Source organism: Delphinapterus leucas, chromosome 7 (genome assembly GCF_059928025.1).
Source record: "Delphinapterus leucas isolate spDelLeu-1000000601 "Yukka" chromosome 7, BTC_Dleu_Yukka2, whole genome shotgun sequence".
NCBI lineage: Eukaryota > Metazoa > Chordata > Mammalia > Artiodactyla > Monodontidae > Delphinapterus > Delphinapterus leucas.
Window position 1 is genome coordinate 88,218,890 of NC_143135.1, and position 15,495 is coordinate 88,234,384.

Genomic DNA, 15,495 nt, shown 5'->3' on the forward strand with positions numbered 1-15,495 from the left:
GTCAGGGAGCCTGATTGCTCCACCTCCATTTTTCATTCCCAAGATTGCCTTGGCTATTCGGGGTCTTCTGTGTTTCCATACAAATTGTGGACTTTTTTGTTCTAGTTCTGTAAAAAATGCCAGTGGTACTTTGATAGGGATTGCGTTGAATCTGTAGGATGCTTTGGGTAGTAGAGTCATTTTTACAATGTTGATTCCAATAATATGGTATATCTCTCCATTTATTTGTTTCATCTTTAATTTCTTTCATCAGTGTCTTATGATTTTCTGTATACAGGTCTTTTGTCTCCTTAGGTAGGTTTATTCCTAGATATTTTACTTTTTGTTGCAATAGTAAATGGGAGTGTTTTCTTGATTTCACTTTCAGATTTTTCATCATTAGTGTATAGGAATGCCAGAGATTTCTGTGCATTAATTTTGTATCCTGCGACTTTACCAAATTCATTGATTAGCTCTAGTAGTTTTCTGGTAGCATCTTTAGGATTCTCTATGTATACTATCATGTCATCTGCAAAGAGTGACAGCTTTATTTCTTCTTTTCTGATTTGGATTACTTTTATTTCTTTTTCTTCTCCGATTGCTGTGGCTGAAACTTCCAAAACTATGTTGAATAAGAGTGGTGAGAGTGGGCAACCTTGTCTTCTTCCTGATCTTTAGTGGAAATGGTTTCAGTTTTTCACCATTGAGGGCAACGTTGGCTGTGGGTTTGTCATATATGGCCTTTATTATGTTGAGGAAATTTCCCTCTATGCCTACTTTCTGCAGGGTTTTTATCATAAATCAGTGTTGAATTTTGTCAAAAGCTTTCCCTGCATCTATTGAGATGATCGTATGTTTTTTCTCCTTCAATTTGTTAATATGGTGTATCACGTTGATTGATTTGCATATATTGAAGAATCCTTGCATTCCTGGAATAAACCCCACGTTATCATGGTGTATGATCCTTTTAATGTGCTGTTGGATTCTGTTTGCTGGTATTTTGTTGAGGATTTTTGCATCTATGTTCATCAGTGATATTGGCCTGTAGTTGTTTTTTTTTGTGTGTGATAGCTTTGTCTGGTTTTGGTATCAGGGTGATGATGGCCTCATAGAATGAGTTTCGGGGTGTTCCTCCCTCTGCCATATTTTGGAAGAGTTTGAGAAGGATAGGTGTTAGCTCTTCTCTAAATGTTTGATAGAATTCGCCTGTGAAGCCATCTGGTCCTGGGCTTTTGTTTGTTGGAAGATTTTTAATCACAGTTTCAATTTCAGTGCTTGTGATTGGTCTGTTCATATTTTCTATTTATTCCTGATTCAGTCTTGTCAGGTTTTGCATTTCTAAGAATTTGTTCATTTCTTCCAGGTTGTCCGTTTTATTGGCATAAAGTTGCTTGTAGTAATCTCTCATGATCTTTTGAATTTCTGCAGTGTCAGTTTTTACTTCTCCTTTTTCATTTCTTATTCTATTGATTTGAGTCTTCTCCCTTTTCTCTTGATGAGTCTGGCTAATGGTTTATCAATTTTGTTTATCTTCTCAAAAAACCAGCTTTTACTTCTATCGATCTTTGCTATCGTTTCCTTCATTTCTTTTTCATTTATTTCTGATCTGATGTTTATGATTTCTTTCCTTCTGCTAAATTTGGGGGTTTTTGTTCTTCTTTCTCTAATTGCTTTAGGTGCAAGGTGTTTCCTGTTTATTAAGGTAGGATTGTATTGCTCTAAACTTCCCTCTTAGAATTGCTTTTGCTGCATTCCATTGGTTTAGGGTCGTCGTGTCTCCATTGTCATTTGTTTCTAGGTATTTTTTGATTTTCTCTTTGATTTCTTCAGTGATCACTTTGTTATTAAGTAGTGTATTGTTTAGCCTCCATGTGCTTGTATTTTTTACAGATCTTTTCCTGTAATTGATATCTAGTCTCATAGCATTGTGGTCAGAAAAGATTCTTGATATTATTTCAATTTTCTTAAATGTACCAAGGCTACATTTGTGACCCAAGATATGATCTATCCTGGAGAATGTTCCATGGGCACTTGAGAAAAATGTGTATTCTGTTGTTTTTGGATGGAATGTCCGATAAATATCATTTAAGTCCATCTTGTTTAATGTATCATTTAAAACTTGTGTTTCCTTATTTATTTTCATTTTGGATGATCTGTCCATTGGTGAAATTGGGGTGTTAAAGTCCCCTACGATGATTGTGTTACTGTCAGTTTCTCCTTTTATGGCTGTTAGTATTTGCCTTATGTATTGAGGTGCTCCTATGTTGGGTGCATAAATATTTACAATTGTTATATCTTCTTCTTGGATCGATCCCTTGATCATTATGTAGTGTTCTTCTTTGTCTCTTGTAATAGTCTTTATTTTAAAGTCTATTTTGTCTGATATGAGAATTGCTACTCCAGCTTTCTTCTGATTGCATTTGCATGGAATAACTTTTTCCATCCCCCTCACTTGTATGTGTTCCAAGATCTGAAGTGGGTCTCTTGTAGACAGCATATATACGGGTCTTTTTTTGTATCCATTCAGCCAGTCTGTGTCATTTGGTGGGAGCATTTAATCCATTTACATTTAAGGTAATTATCGATATGTATGTTCCTATTCCCATTTTCTTAATTGTTTTGGGTTTGTTATTGTAGGTCTTTTCCTTGTGTTTCTTGCCTAGAGGAGTTCCTTTAACATTTGTTGTAAAGCTGGTTTGGTGGTGCTGAACTTTCTCAGCTTTTGCTTGTCTGTAAAGGTTTTAATTTCTCCATCAAATCTGAATGAGATCCTTGCTGGGTAGAGTACTTTGGTTGTAGGTTTTTCTCCTTCATCACTTTAAATATGTCCTGCCACTCCCTTCTGGCTTGCAGAGTTTCTGCTGAAAGATCAGCCATTAACCTTATGGGGATTCTCTTGTGTGTTATTTGTTGTTTTTCCCTTGCTGCTTTTAATATGTTTTCTTTGTATTTAATTTTTGGTAATTTGATTATTATGTGTCTTGGCGTTTTTCTCCTTGGATTTATCCTGTATGGGACTCTGTGCTTTCTGGACTTGATTAACTATTTCCTTTCCCATATTAGGGAAGTTTTCAACTATAATCTCTTCAAATATTTTCTCAGTCCCTTTCTTTTTCTCTTCTTCTTCTGAGACCCCTATAATTCGAATGTTGGTGCATTTAATGTTATCCCAGAGATCTCTGAGACTGTCCTCTGTTCTTTTCATTCTTTTTTCTTCATTCTACTCTGCAGTAGTTATTTGCAATATTTTATCTTCCAGGTCACTTATCCATTCTTCTATCTCCCCTATTCTGCTATTGATCCCTTCTAGAGTATTTTAATTTCATTTATTGTGTTGTTCATCATTGTTTGTTTCCTCTTTAGTTCTTTTAGGTCGTTGTTAGATGTTTCTTGCATTATCTCTATTCTATTTCCAAGATTTTGGATCATCTTTACTATCATTATTCTGAATTCTTTTTCAGGTAGACTGCCTATTTCCTCTTCATTTGTTAGGTCTGGTGGGTTTTTACCTTGCTCCTTCATCTGCTGTGTGTTTTTCTGTCTTTTCATTTTGCTTATCTTACTGTGTTTGGGGTCTCCTTTACACAGGCTGCTGGTTCATAGTTCCCATTGTTTTTGGTGTCTCTCCCCAGTGGCTAAGGTTGGTTCAGTGGGTTGTGTAGGTTTCCTGGTGGAAGGGACTAGTGCCTGTGTTCTGATGGATGAGGCTGGATCTTGTCATTCTGGTGGGCAGGTCCACGTCTGGTGGTGTGTTTTGGGGTGTCTGTTGCCTTATTATGATTTTAGGGAGCCTCTCTGATAATGGATGGGGTGGTGTTCCTGTCTTGCTAGTTATTTGGCATAGGATGTCCAGCACTGTAGCTTGCTGGTCGTTGAGTGAAGCTGGGTCTTGATGTTTAGATGGAGATCTCTGGGAGATTTTCGCCATTTGATATTACATGGTGCTTGGAGGTCTCTTGTGGACCAGTGTCCTGAAGTTGGTTCTCCCACTTCAGAGGCACAGCACTGACTCCTGACTGGAGCACCAAGAGCCTTTCATCCACACAGCTCAGAATAAAAGGGAGAAAAAATAGAAAGAAAGAAAAAAAGAAAGAAAGCAAGAATATAAAATAAAGTAGGATAAAATAAAGTTATTAAAATAAAAAATAATTATTAAGAAAATAAATTTTTTAAGTTAAAAAAAAAACCGGACTGTCAGAACCCTAGGACAAATGGTGAAAGCAAAGCTGTGCAGACAAAATCTCACACAGAAGCAGACACATACACACTCACAAAAATAGGAAAAGAGCAAAAAATAATATATCTTGCTCCCAAAGTCCACCTCCTCAATTTGGGATGATTCGTTGTCTATTCAGGTAGTCCACAGATGCAGGGTACATCAAGTTGATTGTGGAGCTTTAATCTGCTGCTTCTGAGGCTGCTGGGACAGATTTCCGTTTCTCTTCTTTGTTCTCACAGCTCCCGGGGTTCAGCTTTGGATTTGGCCCTGTCTCTGTGTGTAGGTCACAGGAGGGCATCTGTTCTTCGGTCAGACAGGACACGTTTAAAGGAACAGCTGATTCGGGGGCTCTGGTTCACTCAGGCCGGGGTAGGGAGGGTTACGGATGTGAGGAGAGCCTGCAGCGGCAGAGGCTGGTGGGACGTTGTATCAGCCTGAGGCGCACCGTGCATTCTCCCTGAGAAGTTGTCCCTGAATCACGGGACCCTGGCAGTGGCAGGCTGCACAGGCTCCCAGAGGCGAGGTGTGGATAGTGACCTGCGCTCACACACAGGCTTCTTGGTGGTGGCAGCAGCAGGCTTAGCGTCTCATGCCCGTCTCTGGAGTCCGCGCTGATAGCCGCGGCTGGCTCCCATCCCTGGAGCTCCTTTAAGCAGCGCTCTTAATCCCCTCTCCTCGCGTACCAGGAAACAAAGAGACAAGAAACTTACCTCTTCGGCAGGTCCAGACTTCTCCAGGACTCCCTCCCGGCCAGCCGTGGTGCACTAACCCCTTCAGGTTGTGTTCACGCAGCCAACCCCAGTCCTCTCTCTGGGATCCGACTGAAGCCCGAGCCTCAGCTCCCAGCTCCCACCCGTCCCAGCGGGTGAGTAGACAAGCCACTCAGGCTGCTGAGTGCTGGTCAGCACCGATCCTCTGTGCGGGAATCTCTCTGATTTGCCCTCCGCACTCCTGTTGCTGTGCTCTCCTCCGTGGCTCTGAAACTTCCCCCTATGCCACCCACAGTCTCTGCCCGTGAAGGGGCTTCTAGTGTGTGGAAACCTTTCTTCCTTCACAGCTCCCTCCCACTGGTGCAGGTTCCGTCCCTATTCTTTTGTCTCTGTTTTTTCTTTTTTCTTTTGCCCTACCCAGGTACATGGGGAGTTTCTTGCCTTTTGCTAGTTCTGAGCTCTTCTGCCAGTGATCAGTGGGTCTTCTATAGGAACAGCTCCACGTGTAGATGTATTTCTGATGTATCTGTGGGGAGGAAGGTGATCTGCATGTCTTACTCCTCTGCCATCTTCTCTCCGAGATCTTCTTGTTTCTTGAGGTAGGCTTGTATAGCTATAAACTTCCCTCTTAGAATTGCTTTTGCTTCATCCATAAGTTTTGGATCGTCGTGTTTTCATTATCATTTGTCGCTAGGTATTTTTTGATTTCCTCTTTGATTTCTTCAGTGATTTCTTGGTTATTTAGTAACTTATTGTTTAGCCTCCATGTGTTTGTGTTTTTTACACTTTTTTCCCTGTAATCCATTTCTTCTCTCATAGTATTGTGGTCAGAAAGCATGCTTGATATGATTTCAATTTTCTTAAATTTACTGAGGCTTGATTTGTAAACCAAGATGTGATCTATCCTGGAGAATATTCCATGCGCACTTGGGAAGAAAGTGTAATCTGCTGTTTTGGATGGAATGTCCTATAAATATAAATTAAATCTATCTGGTCTATTGTGTCATTTAAAGCTTCTGTTTCAGGGCTTCCCTGGTGGCGCAGTGTTTGAGAGTCTGCCTGCCGATGCAGGGGACACGGGTTCGTGCCCTGATCCAGGAAGATCCCACATGCCGCTAAGCAGCTAAGCCCGTGTGCCATGGCCACTGAGCCTGCGCATCCAGAGCCTGTACTCCACAATGGGAGAGACCACAACAGTGAGAGGCCCACGTATCACAAAAAAAAAAGCTTCTGTTTCCTTATTTATTTTCATTTTGGATGATCTGTCCATTTGTGTAAATGAGGTGTTAAAGTCCCCCATTATTATTGTGTTACTGTTGATTTCCTCTTTTAAAGCTGTTAGCAGTTGCCTTATGTACTGAAGTGTTCCTATGTTGGGTCCATATACATTTATAATAGTTATATGTTCTTCTTGGATTGATCCCTTGATCATTGTGTAGTGTCCTTCCTTGTCTCTTGTAACATTCTTTATTTTAAAGTTTATTTTATCTGATATGAGTATTGCTACTCCAGCTTTCTTTTGATTTCCATTTGCATGGAATATCTTTCTTTGTCCATCCCCTCACTTTCAGTCTGTATGTGTCCCTAGGTCTGAAGTGGGTCTCATAGACAGCATATATATGGGTCTTGTTTTTGTATCCATTCAGCAAGCCTGTGTCTTTTGGTTGGAGCATTTAATCCATTCACGTTTAAGGTGATTATCGATATGTATGCTCCTATGACCATTTTCTTAATTGTTTTGGGTTTGTTTTTGTAGGTCCTTTTCTTCTCTTGTGTTTCCAACTTAGAGAAGTTCCTTTAGCATTTGTTGTAGAGCTGGTGTGGTAGTGCTGAATTCTCCCAGCTTTTGCTTGTCTGTAAAGCTTTTGATTTCTCCATTGAACCTGAATGAGATCCTTGCTGGGTAGAGTAATCTTGGTTGTAGGTTCTTCCCTTTCATCACTTTAAGTATATCATGCCACTGCCTTCTGGCTTATAGTGTTTCTGCTGAGAAATCACCTTTTAACCCTATGGGAGTTCCCTTGTATGTTATTTGTTGTTTTCCTCTTGCTGTTTTCAATCATTTTTCTTTGTTTTTGCCAATTTGATTACTATGTGTCTTGGCCTGTTTCTCCTTTGGTTTATTCTGTATGGGAGTCACTGTACTTCCTGGACTTGGGTGGCTATTTCATTTCCCATGTTAGGGAAGTTTTCAACTACAATCTCTTCAAATATTTTCTCTGGTCCTTTCTCTCTCTCTTCTCCTTCTGGGACCCCTATAATGCAAATGTTGTTGCATTTAATTTTGTCCCAGAGGTCTCTTAGGCTGTCTTCATTTCCTTTCATTCTTTTTTCTTTATTCTGTTCTGCAGCAGTGAATTCCACCATTCTGTCTTCCAGGTCACTTATCCGTTCTTCTGCCTCAGTTATTCTCCTATTGATTCCTTCTAGTGTATTTTTCATTTCAGTTATTGTGTTGTTCATCTCTGTTTGTTTGTTCTTTCATTCTTCTTGGTCTTTGTTAAACATTTCTTGCATCTTCTCGATCTTTGCTCCATTCTTTTTCTGAGGTCCTGGATCATCTTCACTATCATTATTCTGAATTCTTTTTCTGGAAGGTTGCCTATCTCCACTTCATTTAGTTGTTTTTCTGGGGTTTTATCTTGTTCCTTCAACTGCTACATAGCCCTTTGCCTTTTCATCTTGTCTATCTTTCTGTGAAAGGGTTTTTTTTCCATAGGCTGCAGGATTTTAGCTCTTCTTGCCTCTGCTGTCTTCCCTCTGGTGGATGAGGCTATCTAAGAGGCTTGTGCAAGTCTCCTGATGGGAGGGACTGGTGATGGGTAGAGCTGACTGTTGCTCTGTTGGGCAGAGCTCAGTAAAACTTTAATCACTTGACTGCTGATGGGTGGGGCTGGGTTTCCTTCCCGTTGGTTGTTTGGCCTGAGGTGACCCAACACTGGAGCCTAGCCAGGCTCCTTGGTGGGGCTAATGTTGGACTCTGGGAGGGCTCACGTCAAGGAGTACTTCCCAGAACTTCTGCTGCCTGTGTCCTTGTCCCCACAGTGAACCACAGCCAACCCCTGCCTCAGCAGGAGACCCTCCAGCGCTAGCAGGTAGGTCTGGTTCAGTCTCCCCTGGGGTCACTGCTCCTTCCCCTGGGTCCCAATGTACACACTGCTTTTTGTGTGCCTTCCAAGAGTGAAGTCTCTCTTTCCCCCAGTCCTGTCAAAGTCCTGCAATGAAATCCCACCAGCCTTCAAAGTCTGACTCTCTAGGAATTCCTCCTCCTGTTTCCAGACCCCCAGGTTGGGAAGCCTGATGTGGGGCTCAGAACCTTCCCTCCAGTGGGTGGACTTCTGTGGTATAAGTGTTCTCCAGTCTGTGAGTCACCCACCCAGCAGTTATGGGATTTGATTTTACTGTGATTGCACCCCTCCTACCATCTCATTGTGGCTTCTCCTTTGTCTTTGGATGTGGCGTATCTTTTTTTTGGTGAGTTCCAGTGTCTTCCTGTCGATGATTGTCCAGCAGCTAGTTGTGATTCTGGTGTTCTTGCAAGAGGAAGTGAGAGCACGTCCTTCCACTCCTCCATCTTGGTTCCTCCAAAATTCTTTTAATGGAAAAATATTTAAATTCCTTGGAAGACTGTAAAAGGCACTTGCACAGTTATTTGCTCAAAAAGGTAAAAAGTTTTGGCAAGATGGAATTGTGAAGTTGCCTGAAAAATAGCAGAAGGTAGTGGAACAAAATGGTGAATATGTTCAATAAAGTTCTTGGTGAAAAATATGTCTTTTATTTTTACTTAAAAACTGAAGGAACTTTCTGGCCCACCCATCTGATATTTTTCTTTCTCTGTTTGACTTACTTCCCTTAGTATGATAATCTCTAGGTCCATCCATGTTGCTTCAAATGGCATTATTTTATTCTTTTTATGGCTGGATAAATACCTAGATGGTTTTATATGTTCTATTTTCATTCACATTTAGTTCAAAATATTTTCTATTTATGATTTCTTCTTTTGTCCACATGTTATCAAGAAATGAATTATTTAATTTCCAAATAAATAAGAGGACTTTACAGATAACTTTCTGTTATTAGTTTTGAATTTAATTCTATTGTGGCCTGTAGGATTTTTTAAATTTACTGAGGCTCATTGTACAGCCCAGCATAGGGTCTATATTTGTGAATGTTCCATGCGTGCTTGAGAATAATGAGTATTCTGTAATTTTTGCATACAGCATTCTATAAAGTTTAATTAAAAGTCAAGTTGCTTAATTTATATCCTTTATGTTCTCTTTTATATTCTTTCTGGGTGTTTGCCTACTTTCTTATCAATTGCTGAAAGAGGAATGTTGAAATCTCTGAGTATAGCTGTGGATTTTTCTATTTTTTCCATTAAATTCTGTCACCTTTACCTTTATATGTTACTAGGTGTATACATATTTAAGATTGTTATGTCTTCTTGATTAATTGACCTATTTATAATTATAAAATGCTCCTCTTTCTTCTAATAAAGCTCTCCATCTTGAAGCCTACTTTGTCTGATATTAATAGAGCCAAACCAGCTTCCTTATGATTAGTGTTCGCATAATTTTTTTTTCTGTAATTTTGCTTCAATCTGCCAGAGTCTTTACATGTAAAGTGAATGTCTTGTTAACAACATATAATTGGGTCTTTACTTTTTCAATCTGACCATCTTTGCTTTTCAATTTGAGTATTTGTTGCATTTGCATATGATGTAATTACTGATATGATTGGGTGAAATCCATTATCTTGCTATTTGTTTTTTATATGTCCTCTCTGTTCATTTTTCCTTCTTTTCCTGTTGCATTAATTAAAAATGCTTAGTATTTCATTCTATATCTTAATGGATGCCTATGCTTATTTGTTTACTTGTATCCATGTCTAGAGGTTATTCTGGGGTTTAAACACTTTAATTTACCCAGACAATGTTCAAATAATATTATGCCTTGCTGTTACAAGTAAGAAAGCCACATCTCTCTGTTCACATGGGCCTCTAGGAGCTCAGGCAACCGTCCAGTGTACCAGGTTCCTGAAATGGGCTTAGCAGCTCCTTCCAGTTCTTCACCTTAGAAGCAGGAGCTCGCAAGACTGTCAGCACTTCAGCTCTTGCTGCTGGAGACCAGAAGGCAGAGACTGACACATTGCTGAACTATCTCCAAAACACAAATAGTTCTCAGGCACAATATATTACATAAACACAAAATGTTACTGTATTCTCCCTGTGGTCAACTCCTGGATTGTGGAAAAGGTTAAGAGTATAATATATCTGCAGATCTTAAGTCATACAAATGTGTGACAACAAAGGGAAAGGGGAGTTATCACGTGAAAAATTAGATTATGCTCTATTGTCTCCATAGGTTGCATGACACGGAGAAAGGTCACACTCAGAAAGAAGAGACCAGACAGAGACTCTTGCTGGTAGAACACAGATCTCTCCTTTTCAGCTATTCTCTCCAATGTCCAGGAACAACATAACCCTGGTGTGTGAATTTATTTTACTTCTTCGAGCTGCTGCTTCTGCCGAGAAACTCCTTGCTGTCTCTTTGTCCTACTTGTTGTTCCAATGGCCATTTCCACATGAAGAACTGAGAGCCATCACTGAGCAGAAGGCAGGAGTGGACACTTGAATGTTTGTTATTGTTAAATTCTTTCATGTCCTTCTGGACTGTGCATGTGTGTAGGACAGACACAGGAGATGGATGTTCTAGCCTAAGAAAAGTCTCCAACACAAAGACCCTGGACCTGTAGCTTTGTAGTAAAACTCATCATTTCTCTTTTATTATCCCCTTTTTTCATTTCAACAAGTTCCTTTTTCAGCAACTGTTCCAGAACCAGTAACGTGGCACAGGATAGACATTACAAAATTAGGGGCAAAAAAAGGAAGCTGGAAAATGTGATCAAATGTAAATCATGTGGCCTGACAACAAAGAGTTGACTGGTTTGCACTGTGGTTAGATAGCTTTCTCAGTCGGTTCTGGCTGCTATACACATGTACCATGGACTTGGTGGCTTACAAAACACAGAAATTTATTTCTCACATTTATGGAGGCTAGAAGTCCGAGGTCAGAGTGTCAGCATGTTCACGTGAGGGCTTTCTTCCAAGTCACACACTTCTCCTCATATCCTCACATGGCAGAAGGGTGAGGGAGTTCTCTGAGGCCTCTTTTATAAGATACTAATCCTATTAATCACCTCCCAAACCTCCTAATGCCACAGCTCCCAATACCATCACCTTGGGCATTAGATTTTCAACATATGAATTTGGGGAGAACACAAACATTCAGACCCTGGGGAAATGGAGCAGGACCCTATGGCCCTTTCCCCCTCACCCATGTCCTCAGCCTGCCTTTTGTCTGTGGAAAAACTTTAGCCAAAAATAAGTTTAATAAGAGAAGTGAGAAAATGCAGAAGCAAAGGAAAGCAGTCAAAGAAGACCAAGCAATAATAGTTTAGTCAGTAAGCAAAGTCAAGTACCTTTAGTTCCTTCTCAAGGGCTATAGATAATATTCTGAGCCATATCATGTGAGCTATCTTATAGATACTGAAACCCCCATCAGGTGGAAGAGGTTAACTATATGATGACCAGACTGTAGCCATGACATAAGCTGCCACAATTCTGAGAACTGGCCTCAAGGAAATTGGAAAAACACAACCCTGGAACTGAAGATTAATTTTACTTAAAACAATCAAGATGACACTGGCCAGACCACCGATGACCAATTTCAGGATGACTGTCAGAGCTGACTCTTTCTGCATGTAGCCCCCTCCCTCTGTCTATAAAAGCTCGTGCCCCTGGTTGTCAGGGCGTGGGGTAGGGTGGAGTCGGCCTTTGGACAGGAGTCTGTCCACCCCTCCAGTTGCCGGCATCTGAAATGAAGCAAATTTTCCTTTACACCAACCTTGCCTCTTTATTGGCATTTGAGCAGCGAGGAGCTGGACCCCACTTTCGGTTACACTCGCAGTAGCAATCACTGAAAACTGGGCTACTTCACTGTACACACACACACACACACACACATGCACACACGCACACACACACAGGACAGAAATCAAGAGTAGCAAAATGCAGAGAATTTAGAATCATCTGACTGAAGCCAAGCCTCAGCCTTGTCACTTACCAGTTCTGAACAAGGCTTTTCAAACTTCAAACTGCAATTTCCTTATCAGCAAATAGGAATAACAATGACATCTGACCTACTCATTTCCCAAGGATATTCTAAGAACGACATTATGTAGAAAGAAGTGGTTATTATATGCCATCATGTTTTTTCACTACTAATCGCAAAGGTCTTTTAATGAAGGAGGAGTTTCCCTTATTCATTCAATCAACAACAATTTATTACTCAATACTGGCCAGACATTCCTACTTCTCCTTTACAATTGTCCTTTTAGTCTTCCAGATTCCAGTGTGATTTCCTATTTGTAAATGAAAATTTTATTGCTTCTAAATATATCTTCTATGTAATTTCTGTGTATAAACTTCTATATACCAAAGAGATATATATACATTATACACACACACACAGAATAATAAAAGATCATGTCAACATTATTGAAAAAGGTGCCAATCAAGCCCAGATAAAAATTAAAATTTTATGAGAAAAGCAATGACTTAGCCAGAAAAAATACTATGCTAAAGTATTTTAGATAAAGAAATCTCATAGTTGGTCCTAGGAACTTCATAATCTGTGCTCTGAAAAGGAAAAATATAGTTCTAAAACTTTATCATCATCATTTTATCAGAGATTCCAAGCCATCGTAATCCATTTTCTTCCTGATCTTCCACATTCTGAAATACTTTATAGTTTAAGGATCTTGGTCCTCAAATGTTTATCATGCTACTCATGTCAATTTTCTCCATCACTAGACTGTCTGTGTACTAAGTCAGTATCTAAACCCAAGAAGACAAAAACAGGAGGCCAGAACCAGAACTTAAGCTCTGAGCTTCTACTCTGCTTCATCTTGAGCTTTATTTTCTTTCAATCATTTAAAAGGCTGTGAGTGCCTTGCTGAAAGTGCTTCATGAATAAACAGTAAAAAAGTTACTCCAAAATTAGAGGATGATTTAAGCTCCATACATTTTCTCCCCCATAATTTAGAGTTTGAATAAATAGACAAATTAATTTTAATTCAAAACAAAATAATCACTGCTTCAGCTTGACATATTCATTAGACGACTTCAAGTAAAATTTTTGCGTAAAATATATACTCTAAAAATGTTGTTGCTCTTTTATCTTCCTCATTAAAATGTCTGTGGAATGGCTTCTTTCCTTTTAAAGTGCTTTATAGCACCTACTGTTTATACTTTTACTGCATCTTTTTCTTTGCACATTAAATTACTGGTAAAGGAGTAAAATAACTTAAATAGGATTTGCCAAGGCAGATTCAGAAAGCACATGGACTCCTCTGATTTTCAGAACTGTGAGAGATGGCTTTGCTGTAAGTCTGCCTTATGCTGACGCAGAGTTGAAGCTGACCTACTCTTTCCTCTTCTTTGTGGCCAGGAGCACGTGACTACACTGATACACCTGCCACCCTGTATGTACACGTGACCAAACTGCCTGCAACACCCCACCCTCTCTCCTTGCTACCTTGTTCCCACTGCAATTGCAACTCTACTCTGACTAGGATGCGTTCAAACCACACAGAGAAACAGCTTCACAGCCAGCCCTAAGTCTGACCCCTTAGATAAGTGAGTAGTTCTCCACTTCAGCTGAGTTTTGTCTGGGTTTGAATGTAAAAGTCACCAGGGCTTTCCTGGTAGCGCAGTGGTTAAGAATCTGCCTGCCAATGCATGGGACATGGGTTCAATCCCTGGTCCAGGAAGATCCCACATGCCACAGAGCGACTAAGCCTGTGAGCCACAAATACTGAGCCCTCGTGCCACAACAACTGAAGCCTGCATGCCTAGAGCCTGTGCTCCGAAACAAGAGAAGCCACCGGAATGAGAAGCCCACGCACTGCAACGAAGAGTAGCCCCTGCTCGCCGCAGCTAGAGAAAAGCTTACATGCGGCAAGGAAGACACAATGCAGCCAAAAATAAAATAAACAAATTTTTTTAAAAAAAAGAAGAAAAAAGAAAAGTCACCAGTGGTGCTGAAAGAATATTTTTCTTCTCCAGCGCCCAGGATGTTTTCTGAATACCTCCAAGAGTACTAGAGAAGACTAGGCTAATTAAACATCTGCCTGATTGAAACGAGAGAGGGTTTCTGCGGACAGCCCTGTAGTGTGACTGTGATGGGAAGATGGCCAGTCACTGCTGTACCCAACCTCCTCCATGCTACATTGACTCCAGCCACACCTCAGTCCACCCAGCACGCACCCATGCCACCATCACCAGTCTCTTTGGAAACTTACATCCTCCCAACGTATAATGCTGATGTGTTTCCTCTTCTCTACAATGAGGCACAGAGGCATGGCCCCTGTTGGATATCATTCTTTCTCCATTTTGGTAAAAGCCAGTGTTTATTGTTTATGAGGCAGTCATCACTGTGTCCTCCTTTTATACAGCAGCAAACCACAAAAGGAAGGGAAGGGGAGGGTGGTTATGGATCCATCACACTGGCTGAGCAGAACCAGTTGTTTATTACAAGGGTGGAATATATAAGAGGAAAGAGGTGAAAAGGCAAGAACTGTACAGCAATTCAGTCTGAATTCTTTGTTATTAGTTCAGATAAATAACTCTGAAAAAAAATGGCTTGGTATTCTGAATCTTGCATATCCAGGTACTATGAATACTTTTAAGCTGACTTTTGATTGGTTAAAAATAAGCAGAATAAGAAAATAAGTAATTACAGCACAGAAGTGTTCCAAAGAATCACTGGTTTGAAATCCAGTGCTTCCTCACGAAGTCATAAGAGATAATATCCCATATGCTGTAAATCCCAGGGTCTGTTTGTGGTTTTGAGCTTTGAACTGGTCACTTTAAAATGGCAAAAGAACACTTATGCCAACATAGCTTATCCGAGGCAACATCAGCGTAGGCTGTTTCTTCTCTGCATCAGCTGTCTTTATTTTGAGCAGAACCTCCCCTGAATTAGATCAACCTGACCTGACCTCCAATTATCTACCAAGGAACAAGAAGAAATAACAAAACTATTTTCTGTGAAGGTAACCATGATTTGGTCTTTATAATGAGCCCAAAAGAGAGCTGACTCTGTTTTGTGTTCAAAAGATGTAAATCTTTTTTAAAAGCTCAAAATTCCTTGAATTTTGAATCTTGTTTTTAAGAATTAATTTTGTTGCTGCGTTATTAAAGTGCTTCATTTGCAGTATGGTTTGCATCTTGTGCTTTCTTTTGAAAGCATCTCAGAAGTTATAGCAACAACCTAAGTGCGGCTTTGATTTCATAGGACAACATTGTTCACAGTGGCTGTTAATACAGGTAATCAGTGCCCACCTTCTGGCCCATGAGACCACACAAATTCCTGGGAAGTCCTCCAAATACAAAGAACTGACTCATAATTTTTTTCTGTAAAAGATATGTTTTATGAGAAATCGTCACAACACTGTTACATTGGATTTATAGTCCATAGCATCTTTCTGGAAAACAGCAAATTTTTTTTAAAGTCCATCTCTAAA

General features: G+C 40.0%; 1 long non-coding RNA gene across 1 annotated transcript; it reads left to right on the forward strand.

Annotated features, from left to right (window-relative positions):
- Positions 1-7,385: 7,385 nt before the first annotated feature.
- LOC111168041 (uncharacterized) lies at positions 7,386-15,277 on the forward strand. The gene is made up of 3 exons (XR_002642958.2): positions 7,386-8,003; positions 10,272-10,394; positions 13,419-15,277. It is a non-coding gene; the product is annotated as an uncharacterized LOC111168041 (long non-coding RNA).
- Positions 15,278-15,495: the final 218 nt, after the last annotated feature.